The following is a 23,886-nucleotide window of genomic DNA, read 5'->3' as shown; positions in this document are numbered from 1 at the left end:
CAGTGCCTGGTTAGAGTGACACAGCTTGGGAGACCAGTGCTCAAATTTTTGTTGCCTGAGGCCAGCTATGGTCCCACAACCAAGCCTACCTCGCAGGGGTTCTGTGGGAAGAAAAAGAGAAGAGTCAGAGCTGCTTGGCACAACGATGGCCTAAAAATGTTATAAAATGATAAATGAGCATTATAGTGAGTGAAGGGTGACAAATTGTCGAGATGGAGCTTGGGGAGGACGCGGTGACGGATTATGGTGAAGGGTGACAAATGCCCTCCCCACGTTTTCTTGTCCAAGGTCAAGTTGTAAGGCTGCGTTGGCGGTTTGTCCAGATTGCTACCACAATCTCAAATGGTACCCTACAAGATGGCCGTACGAGACACCAAAATGGCGTCCGGGTTGCCATAGCAACCTGACTGATGACAAAAGGGTGTCTGGAATCTTTTCTGCTTAATGCTGAATGCTGTTAGGCAAACATCCCTTGTGCGCTCCCGAATAATTTGTGTACAAAACTATACAACACGTGGACTCAACAGAAATAAAACCTCCCATACTGGGAAACCCAAATAATAGACAAAATATAAGCACATTTGAAATGAGCAAAGTAGGGGACATTTCCTTTCCACAGAGATCATTTTCTTTAGTCCGGTTGTGTCAGTGAAAATCGGTTTGTAAACAGCCATGGAAGAATACGCCATAGACTTAGACTAAGCAAAGACACGTTTTGTTGTGTGGAAATGAGTGTCAAGGCTTGTGGCTCACGGTCACAAGGGTCAGTGATTTTCAGTGTGTGTTTAAAACGTTTATGAATCCCTCCTCTGAGGTAAATTGTTTTAAGCCACAGAAGTCAATCTACGACTTTTCTCTCTTAAGATATTGCAACTTGCAGTGTTCCCAATGAACACCCAGTTTTCAATCTATACTCCAAAAATATTAAACAAAACACCCGATTTGGACATTTTTGACCACTGCTGTGGCCCCACACCCAACTCCGGGGATATATAAATACCCTATACATAAACCCCAACTATTCCACAAGAGCACCATGAATTGCTGGGAAAGTTGGAAGAACTTACATCAGTTTAAATGGAGTTGGGAAATGTTTTTTTATTATTATTTGGCTACTTTAGTTGGCTTATTTTAATCGGTGGCGGCTTTTTTGTTCATGCTAACTGTCTTGTCTTTCATCAACTCTTGTTAGCCGCCCCAAGATGCAAGTGAAGGGTGGGATATAAATCTGATAATAACAATGAATGAATGAATGAATGAATGAATGAATGAATGAATGAATGAATGAATGAATGAATGAATGAATGAATGCCCCTGTCTCGACATTTCTCCATCGGTAGCCGATCTCTTTGGACCAGTCATGTTCCTTCTGCAGAATGGATTCTTTCGTTTGTGCAAGTGGACCTTGACATTCCCCACCGTAAAATCCAGTTGTGAAGTTGATCAAAAGGGAATGAAAGCGTGGGTGGGTGGGTGTGAAAGTGGCACCTTTCGTAACACCTTCCTTCCCAGAAAGGAAAAGTCTCCTTGGCCTCCAACAAATAGCCCCTTACTTCTGTTCTCGTTTGCCACTCCCCCTCCAAGTTGTCAGCAGGAGGAATCAAAGCCAGCCACTCTTCTTTCTGATCCCCCTATCAATTATCTGTCAGGAGCACGGTCCTTCTTAATGAGGCTCGCGGAGGCAATTAACAAACAAGCCCCACCAAGGATTCAAACCTGCACTCAGGTGACCGATTGTTCGATAAATATTGACATAGGTGTCAGAGAAAGTATGTCATCTGTGATGTGCACCAGATTAGGCTCAACGGCAACGGGGGACCAGGGGACATTGTTTGATGTCCTCTCTAGAATGATGAAAACCTCAACGTACCGATCCATTCCCCAGTTGTATACGATGCTTCAGTAGGCCCGAGGCTTTCATGTTTCCCTTTCATGAGCAAAAGGCAACTGTCTTAATATCACATCTTCACTGGTTTCATGGGCCCGTCAACGGTGGACCGGATCAATCCCTGCTCAGATGAAAGAGGAGCTAGATGGCTCTTGACAAGGTTTCTGTTCTTCTCGCTAATGGGGCTTCCACGCTGGTGCAATCATGGGCCAAAGTCGAGAGTTGTTGGTCTCACAGAAGATGACTGGGGCTTTGTGTGAGAATACTCCAGAGGAAGCCCATTCTTGCTGTCAGGGACTTCTTCTGGATGTTTAGCCGAAAATTCTTTTGAATTCATTTCATCCCATTGGTTCTGGTCCGACCCTCTGGGGCCACAGAAAACAACTCTGCTCCATCTTCTCTATGCCCGTTTACACACGGGGAACTTCACTGCCCCAACTGCTGTGCAGGAGAACAAATTGGGGGCGGATGAGGTGCACCAGGCCAAATGCTCCCCCATGTGGGTGTAGGAAGAGGTGGGGCAACCTGCCATGACTAAAACTCCAGCCTGCAGCTTGGCATGAAACCTCCAGTGCGTAAACTGTCTATGTGGCAGCCCTTGAAGATCACCTTTTCATTGTCTTTCTTCGTCATCTTCTCTCCAGGCTAAACCAACCAAGCTCCTTCAACCTGTGCCCTAGGACATTTTGAAAGTCATTAGTCAGAAGCATTTTGACTGCACATTCACAGACAATAGAGAAGTTAAAGTGTCAGTGTAGGACGAGAGAGACTTAGGTTCAAATTCCTACACTACAATTAAGCTTATTGGCACCTTTCAAGGCAGTCGTAAAAGTAAAATGGAGGGCAGAAGAATGAGCATCCACACCATCCCGTGCTACTTCAACAAAGGGCAGGATAAACATAGATAAATAGATACGCAAAGGTAAGCTTAGCGAATGAAGCGCTCTCAATTCGTGAACCCTTCACTCCCTAACCCATAGTGCAGTGTGACTGAATGAAATTTGTTTGTGTGTGGGAACATAAAACACACAGTGATTCTCCTTGGGGCAAACAATTGAGGAACGGATTTAAAACTGTCTGGACTTCTAAGATACTGCTGGGTCCCTCGCAGCTGTGCGACAGTAAACTTCATGACATAATTTCTTGTTTGCACCATCCTAGGCCTAATTTGAACGAGAGTGCCCCTGTCACTGGATGAATTCCCCCCCATTTTAATCTTAAATTGCTTTACTTGGGTGTGTGTGTGTGTGGGGGGGTTGCTCGAAGGTGTCCAGGCGGAAGAAAGAAGGTAGCTTTCTTGGCGAAATAAAGCCGTGAGAACTTTTGTCGAGGAATGAACTCTCTCTGCAACCCACACCTCATTTGTCACCCTGATGGGCTGAAGGAAAGTGACATTTACAAACAGGGACTCTGCGTACATCCATTTTGCCAGCCTGACACCCTGATATAATAACTATTTACCTTGAGAAAGAGAGAGCCGAGATTTCCGATTCTTGTGAATCTTCTCACTTCGGCACTTATTTTCTCACTCTGTCAAACGTCCCCAGATTAATGGAACAATTTGTTCAACAAATCATATTAGCAGAAAGCACACCGGGTAAAGGGAGCCGAGGTGGGTGGGGGGGGGAGAGAAACTGGGGATTCCCCCCCCCCTCCTCATTCATAGCAGTTGTATCTCTGCAAATAAAAATGTAGTTATGCCTGACATTTACAGAGGTACAATGTGAAAGGGAAAAAGTGTAATGACTTTAGGCAGCCGGGAGATCACTTTGAGAGAACAGGAGTGCTCAAAGGGGAATAAGATAAAGTTACACGCAGCCGTTAGACGGAGCTTCTTGCTGGAGCCGATTTGTCAAATGCAACAGTGGGGATCCGTCTGTGTTTAAGGGACAGGAGGGGGGGAAAGAGAGATTTCCATTAAAATTAAGCAACCTGGGTTTACCTGGACTGCGGGAGAGGGAATATTCCTATATAGAAATTGTAGGTTTAAAAATAATTAACTGAAGCTGGAAGTAAACATCTGCTAACACTGGACTATCTCAACATTTGAGAAGCCCCCCCCCCCAATACGTTCTTCATGTTTGAGAACCACGAAGAACAGTGTGATCATGTGGAATATGGTTGTGAAGCAGAGCTGTGTACACACCCGCCTGGGGCCCATCCCTTCCCATCCCCTCCTGACCCACCAGTGGCCATTTTGAGAGGGGGGGCAAGTCATGATGACCCTAGCAGGGGAGGTCAAACTGTTGCTTTCCAGATGTCCATGGACTACAATTCCCATGAGCTCCTGCTAGTGTGCACTTTTTTATCCAACCAAATTCCTTTATGCAGAACAGCAGAGGTGGCCAAACTGGGGCTCTCCACTGTGCTGGCAGGGGCGCATGGGAACTGTAGTCCATGACACAGTTTAGCTACCCCTGCATAGGGTCATATCACCCGATAAATGTTTGACAATTTTTTAAAAATGTTAACATTAATTAATTCCCAACTATTTTGGAAACCCTTCCAGACCTGTCAAGAAACCCCAGGGTTTTGCAAAACCCTGGTTGAGGAACCTTACTTACATGGTCTGAGACTTGTGTTTCTGGGGGACTGCTAATATTTAAGCATTCTACCCAACGATGCTCTGGTGACACCAGCGGATTGAGAGTCAACCCACAATGTCACAGGTTGCGTTTTGCACCTTTCACATCCTTGATGTGCAGACCAATGGGGCGGGGCGAGGTACCTCCCATGTGCAGAACCGGCTGGGAAGAAATCCTGAGTTTGCTGAATTGGGATTTTCCTAATACAAGCCCATTAATGCAGCTATTAATCATCTGAGCCTGGGGATCAGAAGGCAGGTTGATCTTCGCCATTAGAGGAGGCGCATTCTGGAATTGTCTCCTAAAAAAAACGGTTGTGCTCGCTAGCACAGGGCCTCATTAATTTCATTAATAGTGGGCTGAGTCTACGAGGGGGTGAGATATAAATAGCTTCCTCTGCCGCTCTCTCTCTCAACTGCACACATGCGCGCGCACAAGCGCAATCTGTCCATTTAATATTCAAAGGTGTTCCGGAATGTAACAAGACGGTAGCCAGACTGTACACACAGAGAATGGCTCGTAATCTGGATTGCTCTCGTTCGCCTGTCACTGTAACACAAAGAGATTTTTCGCCTGGACCAAGAAGGATTTGGGTAGAAAAAACCCATCCTGTAAATCCAAGAGATTTTTTTTTTTGGCAACCATTCTTAGTTTTTAATATGATTTTGTTACGTGGGAAAGAAAGTGTGAGTCCCAATGGGATGAATGGGGAATGAGCTGTTCTCCTTTTTGGATTGTGGAAATGAATCCTAGTAGCATATCCCCACTCATTTTTCACCTTTGAGAAATCCAAGCCAATCAGAGATGAAATGTGGGGGGTGATGGCATAGCATTGGTGTCATGCCCCCACTGCCACCTCCCATCTCCCAGGAGTTGCCACAGCAACCAGGGCCTGCAGCTGAGCCAGAAGAGAGAGGGGCCTTAGACTGTGCAGCAGGGGAGAGCAGCACTAGTCAGCTAGGCTCTTCCCAAGAGGCATCTTTTGTTAAGCTGCAGATGCATTCCAGCCCTGACAGCTCACCTGAACGATGCAGACAAAGCAGAAGGGTGATGTTTGCTGAACACGAAGGAGTTAGAGACTGCAGGCACACTGTCAAAGTAGATGGGGCCCAGCTGGAATAGCTCCTGGGGAGGATGAGTGAGTCATCCCCCAGGTGCAGCCAATTAGCTAGGCTGCTTTTAGGAGAGACAGCAGCAGCTCTTAGGCATGGGTGCAATCTATGCAGAAACCCTCCTGTCTGGCTTGGATTCCTTGGTTTATGAACTTCTGACTCCCATCCGCTTCACTGGCAAACAGCTTTTGACTATGCACCTGGTAATTGGACTGGCTTTGTTGAATATTTGTTTATCTGGACTCTGACCTTGGCTTTCCCTTGACTACTCTTTGCCTCGCCCTTAACTCTGTTTGCTTTGATTCCTAACAACTTGGACTAGACTTTGACTTTGCTTTGGTGTGGACTCCAGCTAGGCTCTGTAGCCCAGGCATCTTCTGCAACTGGGTGTGGCCAGCTAGGGTATCCAATCACATTACTCTGTGTAACATCACCAAAGGCGAATGAAACCATTTGAGGGAAGACAGGATGAATCACCTTTACAGGGTCATTGTGAAGGAAACGTGGGGAGAAGAGAACCATGTACATGGCTCTTCAAATATTCTATAAACTTTATTCTGTTGCTAGTTAATTTTGTATGGGAATGAGGCGAATTTCAACACAAACATGTGTGGTAGTCTGAGGTAACATGCATGAAGGTTTCAAGCCAGCAATGCAACTTGTGTTGGATTATGCAAAATCCCCAGCGTGCATGACTGAGCAGAATATAGAGATACCCTGCAGGGGGCACTGGAGGAGATGTGTATTTAGCATAGTTAGATCAGGAACTTTCTGTTTTTTTAAAAAAATAATCTCCTGATTTGCTCAAAAGGAGACTTCCTATCCTTTTGATTGGAATTCCTCCCTTCTGGAACAGCAGTTGAACAGACAGAATGACATTAGGCAATAGTTAGAACAGTCTCTCTCCTCTCCTCTTTCTATATATAGTTATCTTCATAATAAGGCTGCTTTATTCTTTTAAGCAGCCTGCTGCTTTGTCCTCTCTGCACCTTTAAACTCTGCCAACAGCCTGCTGAGCTCATTCCTGCTGAATATTTGACCCTACTCAAGCTCCACCCCCCCCCAAACCTCCAGGTATTTTCCAACCCTGAGCTGGCAAACCTAGTGTGAAGGTATATGTGTGAGGAAAGGTTGATGGCCATGAATAGTATTTGCAGGAAGGATTCCAGTAAAGGAACGTGTAGAATGGCCCATGAGTGATACTCTGAGAAGTTGGTGGGACTGAGAGAGCGCTAAGAGCCAAACCTGGATCTCCAGATTAAAGGACTCAACTCTTAACCACTACAGCAAGCTATCACTCAAGAAGAAGAGTTGGTTTTTATACTCCACTTTTCACTATCCAAAGGAATCTCAAAGCAGCTTACAATCACCTTTCCCCTTCCTCTCCCCTGTGAAGGAAGTGAAGTCTGAGAGAACTTTGAGAGAACTGACTAGCCCAAGGTCATCCAAGAAGCTAAGTGTAGAGGAGGAGTGGGGAATCAACAGCAGTTATCCAGAAGCAAAAGGCATATTAGCCTTCTGAGCAGAAGCAAAAGCAAGAAGAGGACATGTGCAGAAGGCTGGTGAGACCACCAAGACCCTCCCCCCCATCTCAGCCATTGGCCCTTCAGGGGCGCTCGTCCCCTTAGCAAGGCTTCTGGTCTCTGTGGGGCACTCCGGGCTGAACTCTGGAACCGGCTGCGTCCCTCTTTTGTCGTGTTGCGTTGGAAGTGCTGCTAACGTGAGCTGTGTGGCTTTGCAGGGCTCCTGCTTCCCTCCGCCCTCGGAATATGCTCCACCGCCAAATCCCAGCGCAGATCACTTGGTAGCCGCCAATCCCTTTGACGATAATTACGGTGCCCTTTGCTACAAGCCGCTGCTGGCGGGCAGCCCTTACCTGGCCGCTCCTGGGTACCCAGGCTTTGGTGGCTACAACACCTTCAGGATGCCCCCTCACCTGCTGCCCAGGATGTCCTCCCAATACGGGGCCTTGTTCCCGCTCCAAAATCAGCCCCGCCCCTTCCCGCAGAATCCGGTGGACGTGGTCTTCAGCCGGCCTCCGGCGGTAAACTTTGGGCCTCCCCATGAGAACGTGACCTTCAGCAGTAGACCAGCCGGCCTACAACGCTCACATGATGCAAGCGTCGCAATGCCTGGCCAGCACTTCCGAGGGAACCCCGGGGAAGACTTTGGTCACATGCCTCCCCAGAACACGCCTCCTCAGATGCAGCCCCACGAAATGCCGCTGCCTTTCGGCCCTGGAAACAATCCCAGTTTTAACAATTCCCAGATGGAGCCCAACCCCATGTATGACCCGCTGCCAAACAACTATAGCCAGAATAAGCCGCCTGTGCAGAAACCTGGCCCCAACAAGCACGGCCCCCCACCCTCCCAGCACCATCAGCACAGCCCTGACGAGGCGGTGAACTCCGGGAATGCGGACCCAGAGCCTACACCCCGGCACGTGCCAGCTGGACATGAAGGCCATCTTCCCAAGCCCGCCGAAGCCTTGAACAGCAGCCAAGCCAACGGGACTCCTAACAAGGCCCACCTGCCCTGTGGGGGCAGCCGAGGGAGGGGTTGGCCCTCTCCTGCTGCACTCCGGCCAACCCGACCACCCACCATCCGAGCCGGTTTACCCGTGCGGCATTTGCACTCACGAGGTGAACGACGACCAAGATGCCATTTTGTGTGAGGCTTCCTGTCAGAAATGGTTCTGCCGGATCTGCACGGGGATGACGGAGTCGGCGTATGGCTTGCTCACGGCGGAAGCCTCTGCGGTCTGGGGCTGTGACACATGCATGGCTGACAAGGACGTGCAGCTAATGCGCACCAGGGAGACTGGAGGGCCGCCTGCCTCGAGTGCCGACGCCTGAGGGGAAGGATGTCCAGTGTGAGCGGAGAGCAGCTCTTCATCGGCTCCCTTCCCACAAGGGCAGGGGGTTGCTCTTGCCGTCTGCTCCCTGGCTCGGGGCTGGGCCCTCTTTTCCTGCCTGCGTTCTCATCAGAAGAACTCCAAGTTAGTCCTTGAGGTAGCACAAGACTCCTGTTTGGCTTTGGCTTTTGATGGCCGCCGATTGAGTGCCATGCCCTGGCGCTCTGCCCATTGGCCTTCCTGGCTGCTGCGGGGCCTGTGCAGAGCCCGGGAGGAGGTGTCAATACCGTTATGCTGTGCCTTGCCACAAGCAAATAAGTGATCGGTTAAGGAGTTATCCTTTGGGTAATATCGACAGGGGGCTATTGGTGTGGTGGGGGGCACAGCCCCATAGTCACTAGAGGTGGTCTTGTACAGCAGCAGCCGGGGCTCTGTCAGGCGAGTGCTGGTGGTGAGCATAGCTGGGTCCAGCATGCGGGAGAAGACGGGGTTGCCGGGGCTGGCGCAGGGCAGGTGCCAGGAAGCGGCTGCTACTCCCTCTGTGCCTCGGCAAAGCACCCACGGCCCCCTCCTGCTCCATGGCCCCCTCTTGCTTGCAAGAAAGAGAGTGAGGGGGACATGACTCCATGACACCACACTGGCTATCGGTTCAAAATGCTGCTTGCGCGAGGGTGGCCAGTGCAGCTCAAGGATCTCAGGTAAGAAGGGTCAACTGTATTGTGTCTTGCTCCGCCTTCTGCAGCAGCCATTTTCTCACTGTGCCTGCCCCACTGTGTCAGAAGTCTAACGGTTGCCTCTCATTCAATGGCATTAGGGAGCCCTGCCCTACGTAGTTGTGAATTTCCTGCATTCTACAGGGGGTTGGACTAAATGACCCCAGAGGTCCCTTTCAAATCTACCTTCCGATGCTTATACCCCACTGCAGTCCTTCCCGAGCCCCACCCCCAAATCTCCCGGGATTTCCTGAGCAAAGTCGAGCTTGGCCAGGAATGAAGTATTTCTTTGCCCTTCGTCTCCAGCCAAACAGCCTCGCAATTTGGATCAGTCATTTGTGGGTTCACCTTTTGTGCAAAATGGCAGCCAGACCCACTTTGCGCTGACATTCGGCTGAGAGATGAGCCAGGCGGCTCCCGGGGTCCTTGGTCTCTCTGTCAGGCCTTGCGGCGATGAAATGTGCCAAGCGATAATGTACAAGGAGGAGAAGCGGAGGAAGTCCAGCAAAGCCTGGAGCTGCAGAGCTATATTTTCCCTTGACATTCAAGGTCGTGGCATAAAGAAACCCCGGACAAGCATGTGTCTGTTTTCATCGAGGAGGCAAGGTTCACTAGCATTGTGCCAAGCGCGGAAAGATAAATTAATGTCAGGGCAAACTTGGAGCATCCTTTCAAAACTATGGGATAAATGAGGCACGGTTACCTGGTGCGTTGTCAGAGCAATCCGAAAGAGGCATGTCTCGGAGAGGAAAAACAAGGCCGGAGGTGAAGGGAACCCTTCAAAATTTGTGAACTGAAGAGGGGAGAGGTTGGGTTTCTACCTCCACTGGAGCATGGGACCAGTGTGGTGTTGTTGTTAGAGTGTTATTTGGGCTAGGTTTGGGGAAGAATTGGGTTTGACTCCCAACTCTGCCATGGAAGCTGCTATCGTCCCAATTATACATTTTCAGCCCCCCCCCCAAAGCCAGAAATTATGCATGATTTGTCATGTGTCTCTTCTTTCTTTTTTTCACAGAGCTGTTTCATAGAATCATAGAATCAGAGTAGGACAGGACCTCCTGGGTCGTCTAGTCCAACCCCCTGCACTGTGCAGGATACTCACAACCCTATCGCTCATCCACTGTCACCTGCCACCCCCTTGAGCCTTCACAGAATCAGCCTCTCCATCATATGGCTATCCAGCCTCTGTTTAAAAATTCTCCACAATAAAGCTATTTTATTCATTTAAGCAGTCTGATGCTCTGTCCCTCTTTGCAGATTTAAAGAGTTGGAAGGGACCTCAGAGTTGGAAGGGACCTCCAGGGTCATCTAGTCCAACCCTTTGCACAATGCAGGGATTCATTTCCTAGTAGGTTTTTAATCTCTCTCTTTCTCAAATCACAGGAGAATACCTAACTCCCAGTCTAGTAGATGTTGGGACCTCTGGGGAGGTCAAGGTAGCTTACGGTATAAGACTATTTTAAACAGTTTTGAATAAAGTGTTTTTCAGACTGCATATGCTACCTATGGGAATAATGCAGTCTGTGGTCTGTAATTTCAAAGTGATGTAAAAGAACAGGATATGAATTGTTAAATGTAAGCTCTCTGAATATTCCTTTTCTAAATAGTAATTTTGTTGTATATAGATTCAGATTCAGTATTTTCTGTTCCTTTCTTCGTATCCTTCTAAATATATATAAATTCAGGCCTGGTCAGAATGAGAAGTTGAGATTCTGAGTTGGTAGAATGCACTGTACCATTGGGGCATGAAGGTGAATGTCTACCTGTTTACAGTGGTTTACAGTTACAGCTATATAGTGGTCTGAACAAAACCTTTTTCTTTGATGGTCTGGTTTTCGGTTACAGTTTAATCCACCCTCCTTTCAAAGCCAGCATTCATGGACCTTTGGTGGAAGAAAGCGCCCAGTGGCAGCCGATTTGCTTTGCCATTACCTACCTCTGCGTAGCAACTCTGAACCTCCACAGTGGTCTTCCATCCAAGTGCCTATTGGGATATTTGGTTAATATAGCAGAGTTTGCCCAGTCAGAAGTGTGATCCTGGAGGGGAACCAGTAAATCATCCAAGTATTGCAAAACCGCTAAACCCACATTTATTCCAGTAGACCCAGTTTGCATTTGGGTAGCAGATAAAGGAAGAGAAATAGAAGCCTATTCTAGGGAGAACATTTCCAAATGGACAGCTTGTCCAGCATCATGTGTGTGGGAGGGCAAGAATATTGTCTCTACAGGAGAGACCTGCAGAGGCATGTGTCTCCAGGGAAGGCCATGTGAAGGGAGAGAGGACAAAGGGAGGGAGAGAGAGGAGGTTCAGAGGACAGTTCTCAGGATGAGGATTAGACACTGAAGAAGACAGGAGACCTTCTGAGGACATCTTGACCATTAATACCCCTAATGTGTGGAGCATTGCCTTGAACACTCAGAATCTGGTTATGGACAATGGTAGTTCTCTGATGATTTATTAACACATCACATCGTTTACCCTTAGTCCTCCGCCCTCCTAGAAACTGAGGAGTAGCAGAAAAAATATTTATTAATTTATTGATTGATTATACTTATTGACAGCCACTCTCCATCCAGCCAGCTCCTGGTGGTTTACAACAGTAAGCATAAAATACAATAAATATAATAACCTCCCATACTGTCAATCTAGGAATTTCCCCTATTTTCTAAGGTCGAGGTCATAGCGAGAAAAAAGGCAGCTTATAGCAGTGCCTAAAAGTGACATCACATCCTCCCCAAGCTCCACCTTCCTCAGGCACCATCTCCCTCATCCCAAATCTCAGGTGTTCGCTAAGGCAGTGTTGAGAACCCGATACAGTTGCTCTGAAGCTGATTTGGAAGCAAATTTGGGTGGGAGTTGAGTCACAGATTTTTTATCTAAAGTAGAATTAAAAAATACCACTCTCAGTACCTCCTTGACAAACTCATGAAATAGCGAGATTCTGATCATGAGAGTGGGCAGAAAGACCTTTTCCCCCCAAAAAAGTTCTAACAATACCTATGAGAATTCTAATGCAACACCCCGCCCCAATTCCACCTACACACATCTCACTTTCCTTGCTAGCTGGATCGTTATTTAAATTGCCAGTGCCCATAAATACACATTAATTAGATGTGACTTGGGCGATGCCATGAATCATCTAAAATAAGCAAGAGTCAGTGGGGAAGCGAAGGTGGTCAATTAGGCCTGAACATCTCCTTGAGCAAATGAGCACTGGACACCTACATATTCAAAAATCCAGCTCATCTGCAAAGCCTCGGGTTAATTCAAAGACAATGGCAGGAGCCGCGCACGCTGATCTCCTCGGCACCCAATCGGCGGGAGCGGGCTAAGCGGAGGCATAAATATAGACTCATAATCAAGTGTTCCTTCAGAAGCCACCCGCCGAGCGAATAACAGGCTAAAGTGTTTAAGCCGACATCGACTCAGCATGTGGTGTCTTAATCAGCTTCGCCCTCCTACACCTTTTTGCAGGAGCGTCAGCCCCGTGGAGGCCCCGGCCTCTGGAAAATGGTTTCATTTCCATGTTCAAAATTTACCTGCATCAGTCATGCGCTTAACTCTTTCAGGAACCTGCAGACGCCGTTCCTTTATGGCATAAAATGGCACGCATTGGCTTCTGCAAGGGGAGAGGAAACGTCGGGGACCGGAGGAGCGTTGACTTTGTGTCAATGAGAGCCAGCGTGCTGTCGTGTGAAGAGTGGCAGCCTCTAATCTGGATAACTGGGATTGGTTCCCCACTCCTCCACATGCAGCCAACTGGATGACCTTGGGCCGGTCACGGGTCTCTCAGAGTTCTTTTGAGGCCTGTCAGATCCATCTACCTCACACGGCATCTGTTGTGGGGTGAGGGAGGGAAGCTGCTTTGAGACAAAGTAGGGTACAAAAGTACAGAGCGACTGGCCCACTGAAACCCTTCATCCGCAAACTCAGTGTCAACATTAAATGCATTCTGTTATGATCAATCAATTCAACATTTGGAGATCCAGTGTCAGATGAGAATCTATCAGGGACAGGTTCTAATCCCCGCTCTGCCATAGAAACTGTTGGGCCAGGCACTGACTCTCACAAAACAGGACGGGGGAGAAGAGGGCTGGAGGGTGCTTTGGTGAGATCTCAAATAACAATTCTGTTGTAAACAAGAATTCTCTTTATTGAAAAAAAAAATGGTGAAGGGAATCAAGGGTTTCTGTTGCTAGAACTAACAAGCAGGCATTGGTGATTCGATTTGATCCAGCACGTTTATCAACATGCCAGGCTCTCAAACCTCTCAGGTCAATTTTCCCAGGCTAAGAATGACCACAAACTTCTATACTCTACAGGCATTCCTAAGAACATAGGTCAGTCCTGCTAAGTCAGAATGATAAAGCAATGGTTGCCTATTGCCTGCAGAGTCATTCTTATTGGTCTCACATCCAAAACTGATGGGGACCTCAACAAAGGTCTTTCAAGGCAGGTGAAAAACAGAGGTGGTTGGCCATTGTCTGCCTCTGCAGAGCCTTCCTTGGTGGCCCCCCTTCCACCTACCGACCCTATTTAGCTTCGGAAATCTGATGAGACTGGGCTATTCCATGATAAGTCCATGGAAAATGGAGTGGGGGAGGGGATCGCATAAAAAAGTATTTTTAAAAAATTATGAAACAGGAGATCCCTGATTTCATTTTTGAACCTGCTCATCGTAACTGCGGGATTCTGAAAAGATTGGCCTCCTGAGACGGGCCCCACCTTTCTCGTTCTTCAGGGGTCGAAGGCAGCAAAGCTAGAAAAGCTGGCTAAGGCTGCCGTATTCCTGCCGCGTAAAGTGGAGGGAAAACTCCAAGATGATGCCCATCACCCCGTCGGGCTTTCCAGTTTTTGCTCTGGTGCTATCAGAGTTCAAACAGCAAGGCCCCTCGGCCGTCTGGGTTCTGAAGGCCTTATCTCCACATCCCAGGACTTCCACCCAGCCTCCTGAGCGCGTGGAGGAGTAGTGGTGCCGTTAATCCCAAGCAGCCAGGCTTTCCGGAGGGAAGTCGCCGTGACAGACTCCTCGGACGCTCGCCCACTGGCCGTGCATGGAACAATCCAGCAGCTGCAGAGACTTCCTCGCATGCATGCGCTTGGCCTTCTATCTCTTCCTGCGAGGCCGGCGGGTGGGTCGGCCTGGGCCTCTGGTCTTCAGGAAGCGAGCTGCCGGCGAGCTGGTGGCGGGTGGCCGGGGGCGGAGGGGACAGCCAGAGGTGGAGCCGACACAAAAGATTGGCTTGGTGGCCACCGTCCTGACACGCGCCTGGTCAGGCGAGGGGAGAACAAAAGAGGGATATCTGGACGCAGAAAAGAGGCAGGAAATGGGGGTATTTGGGAGATCTTCAGGGACTGGGCTGGGGCTTGGCTGTTGGGCCCTATTGTTTAATAAAATGCAGCAAATATATATATATATCTAGAGAGAGAGAGAGAGAGAGTACATCCTGTGCCTCCTTATCAGCTCATCAGCTAAGAACAACAAATGGCCCATTCATCCCCAGGCCAAGGGTGTTTCTCGATGAGCCCATTAGGCTGGGAGAGTTCCTCACAGGGCTGGGCTGAAAGAACAGAGATTGTTCCCCTCCTCCTGTCCCAGTTTGGGTCTTTGCAACAATCTGTCCCCTTTGTTTGTTTGTCCAGTCTGTTTGGGGCTTGTGCTGTTTTCCCCCTTGGGGGGGCCTTGTTTTCCTCTCTCCTGCTTGTCCTCCCCTTATCTGCCTCGCAGGCGGTCCTGCGTCTCGGGGAGATGAGTGATATGTCCCCCGTCCACCTCCCTTTTCCTCCTTCCTTTGGCCGGTCGCTTGACAATTTTCCGCAGTGGAGTATTCGTCCCCTTCGGAAAGCTTCTCAGTTGAAGCGACGTACTTGGTTGATCTGAGGCCCTGCCCTTGAAATCCAGCATCTTGGGGTGGCTTGCCACCCCCCAGGTGAGGCCTGGATTTCTCCTGGGAAGACAAACGATTTCCAGGTGCTGGGCCCTGAAATCTCCAGGAATTTTTCAAGGAATTTGGCAACATTAGTAGGGTGATGCAGAAGTTAATTTGCAAAAAAAGAAAAGAAAAAATGAAGGAGAGGGGGTATTACCTCAGTCCAAATATCCTACAGGGTCTTGAAACTGCAAAAGACCGGAACGGAGGACAGAGCCTTGAAAGGAGCACCTACTCTGCAAGGAGCAAGAGATCCCCCCAAACATTTGATCCTTCTTGGTTCACTCCGGAGAGTTTGTTTGCTGCAACGGTTAGATCTCCCTAGCATCCCACAGCTCCAGTCTAGTTTCTCCCACCAACACTGCTCTTTCCTTAAATTGGCTCTGGTGCTACAGGCTCCACAAATCCTTAAGCCACTCCTGCACGTATGTGTCAACCTTAAACTTGTGCCAATGTATTAGTGCCGTCAGAACAGATCATGCTGCATTTGAAATACCTGTGACATTAAAAGCCCCTTGGGAGGGGATCATGCGCCACATGTTTTCCCCACCCCAGTAGCTCTCATTCTCACCCGCAGCAGTGACAATAAAAAGGTCCCAAATCCTGACAGCTGGAAAATGAAACAAACAAACCACAAACAAACACAAAACCCGCTTCAAATCCGGGTTTTGGTGCACAGCTTGGCTCTGTGTTTTCTTATGTACACAAAAACATTTGACAAAAAAAAAAAAAAAACCCAGACAAATATTTATACATATGGCTAATGAGAGCACCTGGCATAACAGGTGAGCATGCTGAAGGGGAAACGAATGGAAAGGAACTCTGATTGTGCACATGTGGAGGGAGCGTCTCCCTTCCTCCTCACTTCCTAAAAGTATCCTCCGGTAGAAATCTGTCGCTCTGGTGAACAGATGTGCTAAGCCAGGCGCCACTGAGATAAAAGGCAAGCTAGTTCACTCCCAGTACAGCAATTCCCTGGTTCTGCTTTACTGAGAATACAGATTTCTTCAACCTGTTACTTTGCTATCTTTTTTTCAGTTTTGGAACGTTCGGCTACAGGAAGATTTCACTCTGTTGGAATATTTGGGCAATAGCCCCTTAATGACCATTTATGCATTGGGAACTTCACTGCCCCACCTCCCATACAGATCGGGGGTGGATGAGGTGCACCGGGCCAAATGTTCCCCCATGTGGGTTCAGGAAGAGGTGGGTCAACCTGCCACAATTAAAACTCCAGCCTGCATGAAACCTCCAGTGCGTAAACGGTCAATGAGAAGAGTGATCAAGGCCAAGCAGAACAAACAAGGAAGAGAACAAAGAATATTTCTTCAGTCTAATGTCACTTCAAGAAGACTTGGATAAAGTGAAGAGGGATGCAGAGGAAGGAGATGAGGCTGATCCAGGACCAGGGGGCCAAGCCCTGTGAGGATGACCGAGGGACTTGGGAATAGTCAGTCTGGAGAAGAGGTGGTTGAGAGGGCACAGTATTGGAGTCTTTAAGTATTTAAAAGGTTGTCACTTGGAGGAGGGCAGGGAAAGATTCCTGTTGGAGAGGGCCCACAGAAATGGATTTAAACTACATGTAGAAGGATACGGGCTAGATATTGTGGTGGGGAGGGGAGTTCGCCATAAGAGGAGTTCAGCAGTGGAATCAACTACCTAAGGAGGTGGGGAGCTCCCCCTCACTGGTGGTCTTTAAGCAGCGGCTGGACAGATCCTTCTCCTGGATGCTTTACTAGACTTCGTCTCAACATAGCCAAATCCCATTCACATCTGAGCCTTTCCCGTGAAGCAGATCATCTCCATTTCTCTTTGCCAGGGACTGTTTTGTTCTGTGACGATACATTTTGGGCTAACATAAACAGCGGACCTGCCACATATGTCCTCTTATTAATGTTTGTGCCGTTTACCATATGGAACTTCTCCGGAAGAATAGATCATCAGGGAAGAAGCTGCCAGCCTGCAGTTGGCACAAGGAGGTTCTGACTGCAGCCTGCAGGACAGGTGATTTCCCCCAAAACCCAGTACAGCTCACCTGGCTCAGTCCGTAGCCTGCCTGGTTCCTGCAACCCTGCTCATATTTGCAATCATTGGCAGGCTGCAAAACTCCATCAGGTGCATTAAGTCCTCATGAGACTGTAACATAATGGCTTGATTCACGATGTCATGTTTGGGGAAACGGTGTAAAAAGTGCTACTTGCCACCACCAAGCTATCTGATGGCAGGAGAGAAATTTGGGGAGGAGGAGCATCGGTGACTCCATGATATCATTTCCAGGTGAAAATCGAGAATAGAATTGTTATGCTTCTGACGTACCTCGCCGTGGGAGCAAAGATATAGCACTTAAAAATAAAAACCTGGTGATTCAGCAAACAGAAAATGACCTGCATGCTGAAGGGTGCAAATCCATGCAGAAGGAACAAGAAAGCCTGTAAAGTGAAAGTGATTGGGCACGCAGAAGGGAAAAATACAACCAATGGGAATGCACAGTAAAAGCTACAGAAAACGCCAGTGCATAAAAGGCCATATATTGTGACACTCTAGAAATTCAACAGTTTTTCTATGGTGAAAGGGACAATGCAACTCACTGAGACACCCTAGGAATTCCACCGATCTCTATGGTCTTTACTAGACAAAATTGGGAATGCCATTTTCCCAGGGCTCTGTCTGTTGGCATGTATGGGGCAGCCTCATCGGAAATATTATGTACAGTGATGGCCACTGCAAGTCAGAAAAGTTATTATATAAAAAGTACAGTTTGGAAAATGGTTGCAGTTCTGGGTGATCTCCAGGTTTCACTTGAAGGTTGGGAACCCTACCAGGAAAGGGTGCCAATCCCCCGGGGTGTTGCTTCTTGACAGATCTGAGCCCAGACACTTTTAATCCCCCAGCAAATTAAGCTGTGCTCTCAACTTTTGAGTTAACTCTGCACTCTAAAGAATGTCTGTCATTAGCATAGCCCCTTCTAACACACTCACACAAAACCTCTTCTCCTTAATGTTATGACATTAAGGAAAGAGCGGATAATTAAAGAGCGACTGCCATTTTGCCGGGCTTTCATTCCGAGGAGAAAGTGCACCTTCCCTTTCCCGTGAACTTTCGATACATCCCACTTTCTTCTTTGTTCTTTTCTTTCAAGCCCCACAACAAACAGCAAGCCCATATGCTGATATTAGTTAATCTCGTATTAAACATATTGGTGGCGCAAACTGTTGGCACGCATTAATAAATGTTTTCTTCTTCTCGCCTTTCTTCCCCACCCCCCTCCTCCTCCTTCACTTTAGATTCTTCCTTTTGACTACAGAAGCAACAGCTGCCTGGCTTCCTGTTCAGTTCTGGATCTAATGCCTCTCACCGAAATCTAGGTCAAAACACTTGGAATGCATGAATATCAAACAGAGTTTTCAAAACAGCAAATGAATACATCTTTAACTGGTGACATTTTCTCGGACCATATGGCTGAGAGCTCAGGGGACCCGCGCGCATTCCCCCTCCCCCTTTTTGATGAATATGTTCCGTCAAAAAACTAAGGAAAGGCAGTAAGGCTTATTTCACCTTCTGTTTTGCCTTATGAAATGATAATGCACGCCAACGCGTGTCACAGGACCGAGACACTGCACACTCGCCCTCTCCTCAAACCCAGGGAAGACTTATGGACTGAGGGACCAACATCGGCCATCAAAGAAAAGTTTATTTGGGAGGGGCAAGGGCTCAGTGGCATGCAGGGGGTCCCTGGTTCAATCCCCGGCATCTCCAGTTCGAACAGACCAAGCAGGAGATGACGTGAAAGATCTCCAACTGAGACCATGGAGAACTTTTGCCTGTCTCAATAAAAAGTATAGACCTTGGTGGACCAGGCATCTCTTTCAGGATAAGTTAGCTTCATGTGTTTGGTAACATGTGAATGAGCAGCTGTATTAAAATCACAGAACCGTAGATTTGGAAGGGGTCTTACAAGCCATGTAGTCCGCCTCCTGCTCAATGAAGGATCAGCCTAAAACCTTCATGATAGCTACCTGTCCAGCTTCTGCTTAAAGAGTGCCACCATCCATCCATCCATCCATCCATCCATCCATCCATCCATCCATCCATCCATCCATCCATCCATCCATCCATCCATCCATCCATCCATCCATCCATCCATCATCTGTCGATATAGAACAAAACATATATATGTTTTGTAAAATCACACTCTTTCTACACTCAGAGCGGGGGGGGGGGGGGCAGAAATGTCGGTGTCCTTGCATAGGGTTCCCAACCACAAGGTGAGGCCTGGATTTCTTCAGGAGTTCCAAAGGATCTCCAGGGTAGAGACCAGTTTCTGTGGAGGGAAAGGTTGCTTTGCTAAATAGAGTCTAAGACAGGATTTCTCAACCAGGGTTTCGTGAGACTCTGGGATTCTTGGTGGCCCTGAAAGGGTTTCCTGAGTGGGTGGGTGAGAGATATGACCATATATGATCATGTTGAATGCCCCCCTTCCCAAAATGGCCAATGATGGGCCTGGAGGGGATAGGAAGGGGAATGGACATGGGTGGGCGTGTCCCCAGCTCTGCTTCCCAACCCTACTCTGTATGATTGCGCCCATTCTGGGGTTTCTCGAAGCCTGAAAAGTATTGCAGGTTTTTCTCAAGGGTAAAAATGTTGAGAAAGGCAGGTCTAAGTCATCATATTCTCAAACCTCATCCTACTCCAAAATCTCCAGGAATCTCCTGGGTCACAGTTGGCCACCCAATGTCTTGAGGAATAGCCACAGGGTCTAAAACACTGAGAGAAACCCCTTCCTCTGATCCCTGCTTTGGAAGGAAAGGATGCCATTAGAGCTCTGGCAACAATATTTGTATATCATAAAGCATATTTATTTCCCCCCCCTCAAATCAACATTAAAAAGTTGAGATATTAATTACCCATTTACTGTCAATGTAGCGGAAAATGTAATTTATAGGCCACTTCCCAAAGAGCGGAGTGGGGAGGACCCAGTTAAATTGCAAAGGCAAATGTTTCAAAGGATACTTGGAATTTGATTATTCATATAATTGAATTGCTGCTCCGGCACTCTGAAGGACTTCTGCACCCATTCAAGTGGTAGCAACAGATTAAATAAAAGCTTGTTCGGTGGAAACCGTGGCCAACACGCAGGGATAGAAACTAACTGACGAACTCACGGACAAAGGGAGAAAAAGGAGGCCAAGGAAACTGAACTGGGGGAGGGGGGGGGGTGACTTGGCAGACTCAGTGGGTTCCCAGGCAGGAAAAGGGGAGGGAGGGAGAAACACACAGCAGGGGCTAGCAAGGAGAGCCACTTTTAGAGAAGGTAAAAAGGCCATTGGGATTTGGGGCTGTATGAAACGGAGTATCGTGTCCAGTTCGTGGGAGGTGATGGTACCGCTGTACTCTGCTCTGGTTTGGCCTCACTTGGAGGCCTGTGTTCAGTTTTGGGCACCCTAGTTGAAGAGGGATGTAGACCAACTGGAGCATATCCAGAGGAGGGTGACAAAGATGGTGAGGGGTCTGGAGACCAAGACGTACGAAGAAAGGTCTGTTTAGCCTGGAGAGGAGACAACTGAGAGGGGATCTGATAACCATCTTCAAGTATATAAAGGGGTGCCATACAGAGGATGGAGCAGAGTTGTTCTCTCTTTCCCTGGAGGGATGAACCAGAACCAACGGATGAAATTAATTCAATAGAAATTCCATCTAAACATCCGGAAGAAGTTCCTGACAGTCAGAGTGGTTTCTCAGTGCAACAGGCTTCCTCGGGAGGTGGTGGGTTCTCCATCTTTGGACATTTTTAGACAGAGGCTGGAGAACCATCTGACAGAGAGGCTGATTCTGTGACGGCTTAAGGGGGTGAGCAATAGGGTTGGGAGTGTCCTGCATAGTGCAGGGGGTTGGAAGGAACCCATGAGGTCCCTTCCAACTCTATGATTCTATGAGAAGCAAGAGATGGGTGGAGGTGCCTTGCCAGCCTAGGGTTGGAACCTGGAGACCCCCCAGTTTTACAGCTCATCTCCAGATGACAGAGAGCAGTTCCCCTGGAGAAAATGGCTGCTTTGGAGGGTGGGCTACAGAGCTTTGTATGCCATTGCAGTCCCTGCCTGCCTAAAATCCCACCCCCATCTCCAGGTCTTTCCCAACCCAAAGCTGGAAACCCTCGTTAACCACACATTCTTATTGGTTGCCCTTCCCTCCGCTTTCCTTATTCCTTCCTCCTCCCCACCGCTCCGATTTCCCAGTTCCTTCTCTTCCCTTCCTGGAGGAACGAGTTAAATGAAGCCCCGATTAAATTGTGAATAGGTGACATTTCGGTATCAAGGAGACATCAGCAGCTGCTGTATTAGTGCAAATGAATTTCGGCGAGAGCTTTTTCAACCCCTGCGCCCCCCTCTGGGCCCTCTTCCCTGTCGGTGTGGGGTGCCCACATTTTCGCCGTGTAAAGAGACAAATTCTGAGTGGTCCTCTCCCCTCTTTTCTTCTCCTCCCACGGGGCAGGGCAGCTTTCGAAGCTTCTCGGCTGGATGCTAAAGCCCTCTGAATACCCTGCCTGAGAAATTCAAGGTGGACTGATTAAACCCAATGGGAACAGCTTATCTCTGAAGTGTTTTTCGCCTTCTGCGGGGCAGCTTGCTGTGGGGGGAGAGAGAGAGACTGCAAAACAGTTCCCTTCAGCCTTCTGGAATTTGCCATTGGGAAACAAGTCCCCCTACTGTCATCCTGGTTCCTGTTCCAGTGGAACTGGGCTAAAGAAAAGTTATTTTTTTCCCCAGGGAAAACTTCTTAAATTTTGTATCCCGGAAAACAAACTCTCAGTCATTTGCAACAAAAAGAGAAGAACGGGCTTGGGGCGTTGTGCATTTGGACAATCCGAGGCAGGGATCTTGGAACAGGAGACTGGGATCCTGGATTCTTGAATGGGATTTATCAAGACCCAGTTCCTGATCTTTTATTGGTGTTCGGACTTTCGGACTAGACTTGTCCCTAGATCCCTCCAGGAAAATGAGAGCTGCAGAGTAACAGTGTTTTGAAAATATGCCATTATTGGTTACCTTCATGCACAGATATAGACTCACAGTGCTCTGAGGTTTAAAAAAGAGATAATCTTTACTGGAAGATTAATTACAGAAATATATCATATTTGTCTGCCTCAATCTCGTCACTGAAGCAAAGTACAAAAGCCAGGTGCTCTGAAGACAGGTAGGGCGCTGGTAGCCTCACCTGATATAGATGGTAAAATGACTGGTGGGCTACCCTCGTGACCTGTGCTTCCATAAATAGCGAGGCATCCAGGATCACCCTCATATTTCTGGGGCATGATGTTAAGTTGCATCCCAGCCAGAGTGGGCAAATGCACTTCCTGACCCACCCTCTATGTTCCTAGTCATACGACCTCCATTTTGGAGGGGTTGAGTTCCAGTTGACTCTGCTCAAGCCACCCAGCTACAGCTTCCAAACATCTAGCAAATTGTTCTGAGAGGGACTCTGGATGGCCATCCATGAAGAGATAGAGCTGGGTGTCATCTGGATATTGTTTATAACCCAGCCCCAAACTCCAGACCAGCTGAGTTAGAGGGCACATAAAGATGTTAAAAAGTGTAGGGGAGTGTAGGTAGTCCATGGACATCTGGAGAGCCACAGTTTGCCCCCCTGCCATACAGGGGAGCAAGGAAACAGTCCTTCAATGTTTCTCTCTAACATCTGGGTTTCTAAGCTACACTGCTCCTAGAAACGGCAGTTCCATTCAGCTTCCTTTGCTCGTTGCTGCTGACAGAGCTTTCACCATCTCCGAAGCAAAGCCCAGCACAACAGAGTGACTTGAGCCTATAAAGTTCGTCCTCAATTTGAAGGACAATTTGAGGCAAAGCAAATAAAATATGATTTATGTTGCAGTGAGGTCAGGATATTTCTCCAGAGCTGAAAATATACTGTCGGGGAAACCTGTCCATATCTTGGACTGCAATATGATTTCCATCGTTTTATGTTTTTTCCCATCTTCCCCAAATGAAACTCTATTTCAGAGAAGTATGTGGCTACCTTCACATGTAATTTCGTTAATTTTGTTCAAAATTTAAGACGATTCTGCATTTTCCTCCCTAACGTTTTAACTTCAGAAATTCCTGTTTTGTTCTCGACGTTCCATTCTGAGAATTAAACGCAGTTAAATAATGTGACTCTTTCCACCATAATTTGTATGAAAAATAAATAAAAACTATACATATCAGTGAGGAACACTGTAAATCTAAATAATGTATAAACCGCATAATATTAAAACCACGCTGCAGGCCCGCACTATGTGAGCAAACCTGCAAAACCAACAGTGAACACAGGAATGCCAACAGAATATGTATTGCAAACAAATAAGAGATGAAGGTACATAGAGAGCATTCACTCATTCTGACAAATGGTCTATACAAATTTAGTCGCTGTGGACCCGACAGTAGTTGTGGTAAGCAGCAACAGTCATTCGTGGTTTCTGTCCCATCTTCAGCCCTCTCTTAAATTCACAAAGCTGCCTTCTCTGTGTGCAATTTTGGCAAGTTGCAACCAACTTCTGGCAACCCCGACAAGGGTATTTCAAGGAAAGTGAGAAGTGGAGGAGGTTGGCCATTGCCTGCCTCTGCAGAGCCCTCTTTGGTGGTCTCCCATCTAGGACGTATGATGATCTAGCAAGGGGTTTTCAAGGCAATGGAGAAGCAGAGGAGGTTGGCCATTGCCTGCCTCTGCAGAGCCCTCTTTGGTGGTCTCCCATCTAGGACGTATGATGATCTAGCAAGGGGTTTTCAAGGCAATGGAGAAGCAGAGGAGGTTG

General features: G+C 47.9%; 1 pseudogene; it reads left to right on the top strand.

Annotated features, from left to right (window-relative positions):
- Window positions 1–212: 212 nt before the first annotated feature.
- Window positions 213–8,440, top strand: LOC143828047 (pygopus homolog 1 pseudogene; annotated as a pseudogene).
- The last annotated feature ends 15,446 nt before the right edge of the window (window positions 8,441–23,886 follow it).

This window comes from Paroedura picta, chromosome 18 (genome assembly GCF_049243985.1).
Source record: "Paroedura picta isolate Pp20150507F chromosome 18, Ppicta_v3.0, whole genome shotgun sequence".
NCBI lineage: Eukaryota > Metazoa > Chordata > Lepidosauria > Squamata > Gekkonidae > Paroedura > Paroedura picta.
This window is presented reverse-complemented; position numbering and strand designations above follow the sequence as displayed.